At 38.8% G+C, this 9,143-nt stretch overlaps 1 non-coding gene across 1 annotated transcript; it reads left to right on the top strand.

The window, feature by feature from the left end:
• The first annotated feature begins 5,535 nt into the window (after positions 1 to 5,535).
• Positions 5,536 to 5,663, top strand: LOC117012597 (small nucleolar RNA SNORA22). Its single transcript, XR_004421201.1, has one exon. It is a non-coding gene; the product is annotated as a small nucleolar RNA SNORA22 (small nucleolar RNA).
• Positions 5,664 to 9,143: the final 3,480 nt, after the last annotated feature.

The raw sequence follows: 9,143 nt of genomic DNA, 5'->3' as shown, positions 1-9,143 counted from the left end.
GTGGTCACTTGTCCTTGGCATAGTAATATGAAGGCCACTTGGCCACAAATTCAAGCCCCATTCTCCATTTAACTGTAATTTTAATTAAGCTGATACTTTGTTTCTATTTTTATGATTCTTATACCTTACTTTTCAATTAATTCCAAGCTATTAGTACAAAGAGGACTAATTACTTGGCCCTTCTCCCACAAGTTAACAAATAGGTTTTTTCCCTTCTTTGTATCCTTCCTTTAAAATTTCTGATTGAGAAGTGGGTATGTAACCATAGAGAGTCCTACTAGGAACTTTTTTACCAGAGCACGTGGGTAGGTAACAGAGTGCACGGCACTGCCAAGCCACCCATTCCAAGCGGTGGCTTTCTGGTGGGGCAGAGCCTACGGAGATTCAGAGGAAGAGCAGACCGCAGTGAACACAGACCTAAGCCACGTGTACCTCTGTTGTTACATTGTAGCTGCTTTTGTTTTCACTCACCCGAGCGCATAGATTTCCATGGATCTTTGGACTTGCTTGAAACGGATTTCTATTTTTTACAGTAAAGAGAGACTGTCAAATAGAAGTAACTGAGTAAGGAACACAAATGCCCGAACGTGAAATTGGCTGGGAATCCCTGACAGGGAGGATGTCTCTATTTCCAGCTAAATAATTGCAAATTCATGTTATGCAGTGGCAAGACATCTACATAAATTGTTACCTACTTTGTTCAGTACTGTGCAACTATTGACTGCTGAGGGCTGTTATGCAATCCTCTTATTATTTTTTTTTTTGACTGCTCTGTTGAGGAACAATTTATGTAACATAGAATTTCCCCCTTTAAAGTATACAAGTCACTGTATAAAAATTATATTTCAGCATACTCACAATTGTGCAGTCATATGCATAATCTACTTTTAGAACTTTTCATCATCTCTCCCTCCGTCCCCAAATCTTTATACCTATCAGCAGTCGAGTCCCATTCTCCCCAACCCATCCCATGGCCCAGACCTAGGCAACCACTAATTTACTTTCCAGCTCATAGACTTGTCTATTCTGGCCATTTCATATAAATGGAATCATGTGTCACATTATCTCTGCTACGGTGTACTCTATATCTTTTTTTTTGCCAAATACTTTTCCAAAGTGTGGATTCTGCTACATTCTGTTCATCCATCCATCAGTTGATGGGTAGAAGGTTATTTCACTTTTTATCTATTACAAACAACCCTGTTACGAACATTCATGTAGAACTCTTCACGTGGGCATGCTTTTCGTTTCTCTTGTATACATAACTAGGAGTGGAACTGCAGTCATGTTGTAACTCTATGTTCAACATTTGAGGAACTGCCAAATTGCTTTTCAAAGAAGTGGCAACATTTCACATCTTCACCAGCAACTTATTAGAGTTCCAGTTTCTCCACATCTGTACCTGAAGTGGTATTTCATGGTTTTGTCTCATACTTCCCTATCGATACCGAGCATCTTTTCATGTCTTACTGGCCATTTGTATGTCTTCTTTAGAGAAACGTCTATTCAAATCCTTTGACCAATGTCTATTTTTTTAATGTTTTAATTGTTTAGTTGTAGAAGTTTTTCTGTATTCAGAAAGCGCACCCCTTACAGACATGATTTTCAGATATGAGGATAAATATAAACGAAAATTTTCTTTCATCATTTAAAAAATAATTGACTCTAAAGAAATAATTGTGAAAATATTTTGAGATTTATAATATATGTAGAAATACAAATGTCTTAGTTATGTGACATATGTAGGAAATAAAACAGAACAAAGGAAGTAATGGACGAAATAAAAGTATAATGCTGTTTGTTTTTCACACTGTAGGTAAAGTGGTATATTTAAAAAAAAATACTGTCCTAAATTAAGATGTATAATGTAAACCCTACAAAAACCTCTTAAAATATCTATAATGAATAACACGATAGTAGACACACAGAAGTTATAAAACACACCAATTTCATCTAAAAGAAGGCAACAAAAGTGCACAAATGGGTGAAAGAACAGATGGGACAAATAGGAAACAACTAACAAGAGGATAGCTTTAACTCCAACCATACTGATGTTACATTATTCATAATTGGTATAAACATTTCAATTTTTTTAAAAAGAGAGATGATCACATTGGATATTAAAAAACAAGAAACATATTTTCAACATAAATGTGAGAAAGTATACATTTTATTTTTGTTTTTTGAAATCATTCTGATGTGTGTGAAGGTAAAATGATGTGATTTCTCTGATTTGCTTTAAAACGCTTCGGCAAAAAATAAAAAAAAGAGAAAGAAAAAGAAATATGTGCATAGAAAAGATAAGAAACTATGGTAATGTATTGAGTTCCAGGGTCTGATTGATGAGTATGTGGGTGAGGAACTGAATCTTCTCTATTTTTGTGTATGTTCAAGTTTTTAACAAAACACTTACAATCCATGATTCTATGGTTTGCTTTTTTTCGTCTTTGGCAGTATCCCCAATTACAAATTATTTCTCTGAAGCTAAAGTGAATGGCAGCAAAGGCAGGGAAAACTGGAGAGCACAGTTGGGGTGCAGTGGATTTTGGCCGAGGAGCAGAACCGGGGGTCCAGCGATCCTGATCAACCCTCAGTGACAATGCTAAGGGTTACCTTCCCCTGAGGGCCTGGCTCACAAGAGTCAGAGGGGAACACAGGGCACATGCCGTTTGTTTGATGATCGAAGACAAAGAAAACCTCCCACTCTCTGGCCCTGTGGTCTCAGGTCAGAAGCCTCCTCAGATCAGGGGGCGGCAGCTCAGCGTAAAGCTTGGTCTCAGGAAGGCCAAGCAGGGCCAACGATCAAATAATTTCTGTTAGCATCTTATGTTTTGATTTTCCTAAGTTAGCTAAAAGGAAAAAAAAATGTTTTTCACTAAGTCTGAGTTGAATTTTCTGTTGCTTGCAAACAGCATCTCCCAAATGATACATTTCAGGGGACCAGTTCTAGGGGAAGCCAGGTTGATGGATGATGCAGACACTTATGATCTTTGTTCTGAAGTCCTGGATATTTCTGTAAGATCAAGTGCCGTGTATGGATTGCTCTTTCTGCAATGTATAAGTGGCAGTTCTTGTTTTATTATTTTGTTTTGTTTTGAATTGGAGCACTCCCATTTTCTTTTTATGCTACATACTGATGTGCTTGGGGCAGCTATTAAATTTATTGTTAGCTCTGATCCTGGATGCCAAGGAGTGATGTGTGGAACTAAAGGATGCCTAACACCCAGCAGGAACACACACACACACACACACACACACACACACACACACACGATAAAATTTCTTTATATGAGCAGGATATATGTTTGGAATTTTATGTGTGGAAGAAGGATGCTGGTGAGGTTTTGGTGGCACTCTCAATTGTTTTGCTGGGAAATCCAAGAGTTGGAGAAAGAATACTTTTGGGGGGAGGATTTCTAATCTGATAGAATATGAATCTTTGGTTCCTGGTGGCCATGTTGCCATGTCTGCTCTAGAGAAAGAACATATGTGTGAGACAGAGAGAGAATGGATCCCTACAACATGGGGGAGGCCCTGTAGCCACCATTTCTGTATTCAAACTGTATCTAGCTGTTTTGGTTCATTTTGTGGTTTACTGACATTTAAGCTGAGACTGTCATTTGTCACAAATTAACATTTGAACTACATAGGCATTTTCTGGAGAGATTTGGGGAAGAGACTCTGGAATAAGAGACATCAGAAAGACTTGAATGTAGAAGTCAAATACCCCATTCTTTAAATGCTAATGTTGCAAAGTCTGGAGGCTGAAAATGGGGTCCCTTCCCTCTCTGTTTCTGTCTCAGTTCCTAGAATGCCAACAGCCAGTATTATGATCCCAGGTGGAAAACAAGGGAGTTCTTTTCTGAGGATATTGGCCAGGTCAAAGTAAATACCCATAGATACTCGTATATAGTCTTCCCATAATGACTAATGTCTCCCATTATACCTTTATTTGTTAACTCTATGAAAACAGAGGCTCTAGTCAGCTCGACAAATACCCCATTAATAAAATACTAATGAAAATATAAGGATCCACAGATGTTTAAAGATATATGGTGATTCCAAAGAGAAACACTCCAAAAGAGAAAGAAAGAAATAGAACTCAGAAGAAATAGAATTCAAAAGAATTCTTAAAAATTCATTAAAAAAACAGTTACTAGAATTAGCATATACTTACGAAAGATTCTTCTAGAAAGTTGAACTAAAAAGTAAAGAGGTAAACAATATGTGAAAGACCAGAGTGTTAGAGTACAAATTTGGAAGTTCATACCCTTGAACCAAAATAAAAGGGGAAAAAAGGCAGTAAAAGGAAAATTTCCCAAACCTGAAGGAAATGAATTATCGGATAGGAAGAACACCGATGCATGCAAAAAAATACACACTAAAGACAGACACACGTCAGGCATTTTCAGAAAAATTTCCATCAGACTCACAGAGATAAAAGAGATCACTCAGGATGAACTAGGGATCAGATTGACACCTATCAAATGGTATGACAGCAGCACTGGAAGCTGGATGACGAGGAATCACTCTTTTAAAATTCTAATGAAACATGATTTCCAAACTATCAATCAAGAGTGAGGCTAGAATTTTCAAACATGTTAGAGCTCCATAAATTTATTTCCTGGGCAACGTTTCTCGTTAAGCTTTTGGAAGACGGGAGTAGACTGACGTGAAGACGGGCTTGGATCTGGGAAAAAAATAGACCTGCCGTAGAAGCAAGCAGAGGAGAGAGGGAATGATGGAGAGAAGGTCCCAGACAGCACCTGTGCAGCAAACTAGAAATCAGGCTGCACTGCAGCGGGAGAAGAGGGATCTAGAAGGAATGTTCCAAGGGAAGTACCAGGAGAACAGAGGGATGTGCCTGGCCACTCTCAGAGGTGGTTTCAGTGCTTCCTGGATATTTGGAAGGGAAGGAGCTGTAGCTATGGAGACTACAAGGTAAATTTTAAAACATGGCACTATTAGCATCCATGAAAAAAATCATAGGATGAAGGAGAGAATATAACAATAGCACACAAAATAATAACGTAACCATTGAAAAGCTAAAATTGTGACGAGAGAGGAGAATTACGTACGTAGTAGAGATATAATAGAACCAAGTCTTAATTTTTCATAAAAACATATTAATTGATACTATTTGCCATCTACTCATCAGTAATATCAGTCGATGCCTTTTTTTGGATAAAGGTATTATTAGCTAAGGAAAGTTGGAAGTAGTTGCCACTTGCAGTTCCAGTCATAACAGAATAGCTAGAATCAGACTTTTCCTTCTGCCATACTTACTTATAGAAACTGGAAAAAATACATGAAGCAATTATATTGGGCATTAAAGAGCAACTGAGGCAAGGCCGTGATCATCTTAGGGGACCCCCAGTTACCTCAACTTTTTCTCTGAGGGTCAGGACATAGAGTGTGAAAGGGAGTAGAAGACACAAGAGTCCATGTTCAGGGGTGCAGAAGCAGCTGGAATTTGGGGAGAGGATCCCAGAGAGGAAAAAGCCACAAAGAAGGGGTCCCCCAAAATCGATAATGTTGCACAGTGAACACCCAATTGTGCTTCATAGTTCCCTTGGCTTTGACTCTGTGCTAGAGCAAAGTCTGTTCTCTGCATTGAAAGGACTGTTTATCCTTTTAAATATATTCAGAAAGTCAGCACATTATATTAATTGTATTAAAGGGTGTGAATGACCCCGAGTAAATCTTTAGAAATCTACTTTATCATGAACTGTGAAGTTCTATCTAATTGAAGATCTCCAGTGTTAGTGGCAGTTTTGTAATTGCGTGTGTATTATAGAAACAAAATGGGTAATGATTTCCCACCATGTCCTCGGTGGACACCGGAGCTAGGCTAGGAGAGGCCTAGCAGAGGACAGCAGCTGGGGTGTTGTGGGGGTCCTGGCCACAGCACAGGAAGCCACAGACATGGAGGGCATGCAGAAGGAGGAACTAGGGTGTGGGCCACTGACTCGAGTGGGGCCATGGGGGCAAAGGGGGCAGTAAATGTTGTCACAATTCCAATTTGGGCAACTGGAATCGGGTGAAATGACTGATAGAGCCAGAAAGTCCAGGAGAAGGAGCTAAGAAGGAATTGATTTGAGAAATATTTAAAATTCTTTAGAAAGACTGTGGAACCCTGAAGTTAATGGGTAGAGAGTTTGAAAATCTATATATATTTTCCCTGGTGGCATGAATGTGAAAGTCAATTGTGACTCTATTACAATTGAAATGGATGAATGAATATCATCAAATGAATGAAATCTTTAAAGAGAATATACGGATTAAAGGAAGAGTGGAAAGAAGTGTCTCGATTAACCCCAAGGCTTGATGGGTGAGTGTAGGAAGGGGGGAGAACCAGACAAGGAATCTGAGAGAAAGCAGTTGTAATACAGAAAAGTAAGCGGGTGGTGTCACAGAAGCTAAAAGCAATATAAAACATAACAATTTTTATCTCTCTAGTCCTGGGCACCTGTGGGGTGCCCAGTAAATATTTGTGGAAGGAATGGATTAATGAACGAATGAATAGATGAGGTCCACACTAGCCGATGACACAAACAGGCGTGTTGAACAGCAGTTGTGAAATGATTTACTGGCTGTGGTTTTAGCGGAGTATTTTGGGCACAAGGCAAACTGCAGAAAAATGACAGCTAAGAAAGTGGAGAGCAGTGGATATCCTGAGAAGCAGGCCTGAGTAGTCTAACTCAACAAAACAAAAAAGGGTACAGTGGGACCACTGAAACTATCCTAGTTAAATCTGATTGTCTCCTTATACATTATGAGAAGTTTACACACTAAAAGTATACTTATAAGTATAATTTTCAAAAATAGTAAACCGTACATGTTTTCTAACAAAAAGGGGAAAAATGTAACCATATACTGTATATACAGAAGAGCAGTTTCCTATAAGATGTTACTGGGATGGACCAGTGTCTATTATTTTTCTTCTGAAGGAAGCAGGGAGGAGTCAAAACTATGCACACTTTGGTGATAGTAGACAGTACAAAAAAAGTGGGTTCATGATGAATAAAAGAAAATTCACAAACGATCTGTATGGACATCAGAAAGTATAGTTGAATCATGACTGTTAAACATGTAACTGGCACTTGAATTGTTTAAGGATTAATAAAAACTAATACACGGAATTAATCAAGCAGATTCTAAAGCATCACTGTTATGCAGTTGATGTGCTAATTATGAAATTTAAAATGTTTTGGCAGATATTCAAACTATAACCATAGAATACAAGCACATTTTTTTTTTTTTTTTAAGACAAGGAATCTTTCCGACTCAAAATACCACTGTTGATAACTGTGAAAGCCCATGGATCAAAACCAAAAAAAGGTCACTTCAGCACAAAGTTTCTGGTTCATCTTCAGCATCCAAGTTCAATGGTGAAAGCTGAAATAGTGACCAAATTCTCTGTTCTCTCTGGTAATAATAGGATGTGATTCTTCTCCATGAAATCAGTCATTCAGAGGAAACACCAGCATGATAATGTGATCAAATGAACAAATTAATCAAACTTCTTAAAGAGGAAGAATGTTTTGAACAAGATTTTAACCCTATTCTGCTAGGAAATATATAGTTAAATGAATGTAATGCCTGCCATTGTTGAGTAAGAGTGATATATAACTGACTGTGACAGCAGGAGCTTCTGCTGTGAGATCGGACCTGATAATTCCCGAAGAACTCATTAGAGAAATGTGACTGTGAAGCTTAATTTCTGTTCAGTTGTTACCTAAGAGTATTCCTTTTGCATATATCAGGTCCACTGCCGAACAGTGCCCTTCAAATTCCTTTATGCCTCTTATCACCGACTGAGACTGTATATTGTGTATTAATTTGATTAATGCCTAGTATTAACGGGTCTTTCCATTTCTGCACAACTTTTGAGCAGAGTCTTTTCCTTCTTTGTTCCCACCTGTCTTCATAGGTGTGTGTAGAGAGCAAATGGCCCTGGGAGACAGAGACAAGGACAGGGGCAGAAGGCAGGCAGGCCGAGAGTCCTCCCTGAGTTCCAGTTCCTCTCCGGTAACACAGGCCATGCGTTTGCAGACCTCATCCAGCCCTCTTACCATTGGCTTGAGGTAATGGGGCCTCAGGAAACCAGTGCCAATGCTGTGACTGTTGTGAGTAGTAGCCTTTCATCTCCGACCACAAGTCTCAAGTCTTCTGTCAGCGTCCATGAAACTGTGGGTGGCCGCTTTAGCTTATAACTAGACGCAACGCTCAGACACATCATGGCTCTTGACATTCAATACCCTCACTAAAATATAAGCGCCTTTGACAGCAGAAACCAGTTTTGTTTTGTTTAACTTGTATGTCTGGCATATTGCCCAGTACCTTTCACTGGATAAATAATTATGGAAAAGATGAATGAAAGAATAATCGAATGAGCTGTCCATTTAGTTTTAGCTGCTGAACACTGGGAACCTTTGTGATGTAAATTCAGCTATATTCCTTTGAGTCGTATTCCTTTGTGTCCCTTTCTCTATCGCCATCTTTCCTCCATCTTTCTCCCCAGGTGTATCTCTGTTTTTATCTTCATCGTCATATCTTCCTTAAGGCTCAGCTTCAGAGTTCCCTCTGGCCCCAGCTCTGGTTCTGTCACCTAGACGTTCTTATATTTAAAAGCCAAGAGTGCCTGACTGGCCCAAGGGAATGACTGAGTTGGTGGGAACTTCTAAGAAACCCAAGTACAGAGCATGTCCTTAAGCTGTGCTTCAATTCCAGCATCTACATTCCATCTGTCACGGGCGATACTTCACTAGGGCATTTGAGAAACACTTGGAACTAATAACTGATAACTATTAATTAATAAATTAATAGGATAATGGACGATTGCTTGTCCAGAATCGAGATATAAATTTCCTTTGTAGTAATCTGGTCCTAATCCATCACTGTGGAAAAGAAGAAATGAACCTCAGAATTTGGGGTGTGCCTACATTTACAAACCCAGAGGTCAAGAACTATGCCTTAATGCTGACTTCATCCTCTAGGGTTTTTGCGATATACTCAGATGTGGTATAAAAAAAAAATCACACAATAAGCATGGCCTATCCGCTGATTACGATAGAATGTTTCTAAACTCACTTTTTTTATCTATAGGTGTATCTGTCTATTCATCTATCTATTGTTAAGGA

This window comes from Rhinolophus ferrumequinum, chromosome 20 (assembly GCF_004115265.2).
Source record: "Rhinolophus ferrumequinum isolate MPI-CBG mRhiFer1 chromosome 20, mRhiFer1_v1.p, whole genome shotgun sequence".
NCBI lineage: Eukaryota > Metazoa > Chordata > Mammalia > Chiroptera > Rhinolophidae > Rhinolophus > Rhinolophus ferrumequinum.
The sequence above is the reverse complement of the archived record's forward strand: the minus strand, read 5'-3'. Positions and strand labels throughout refer to the sequence as shown.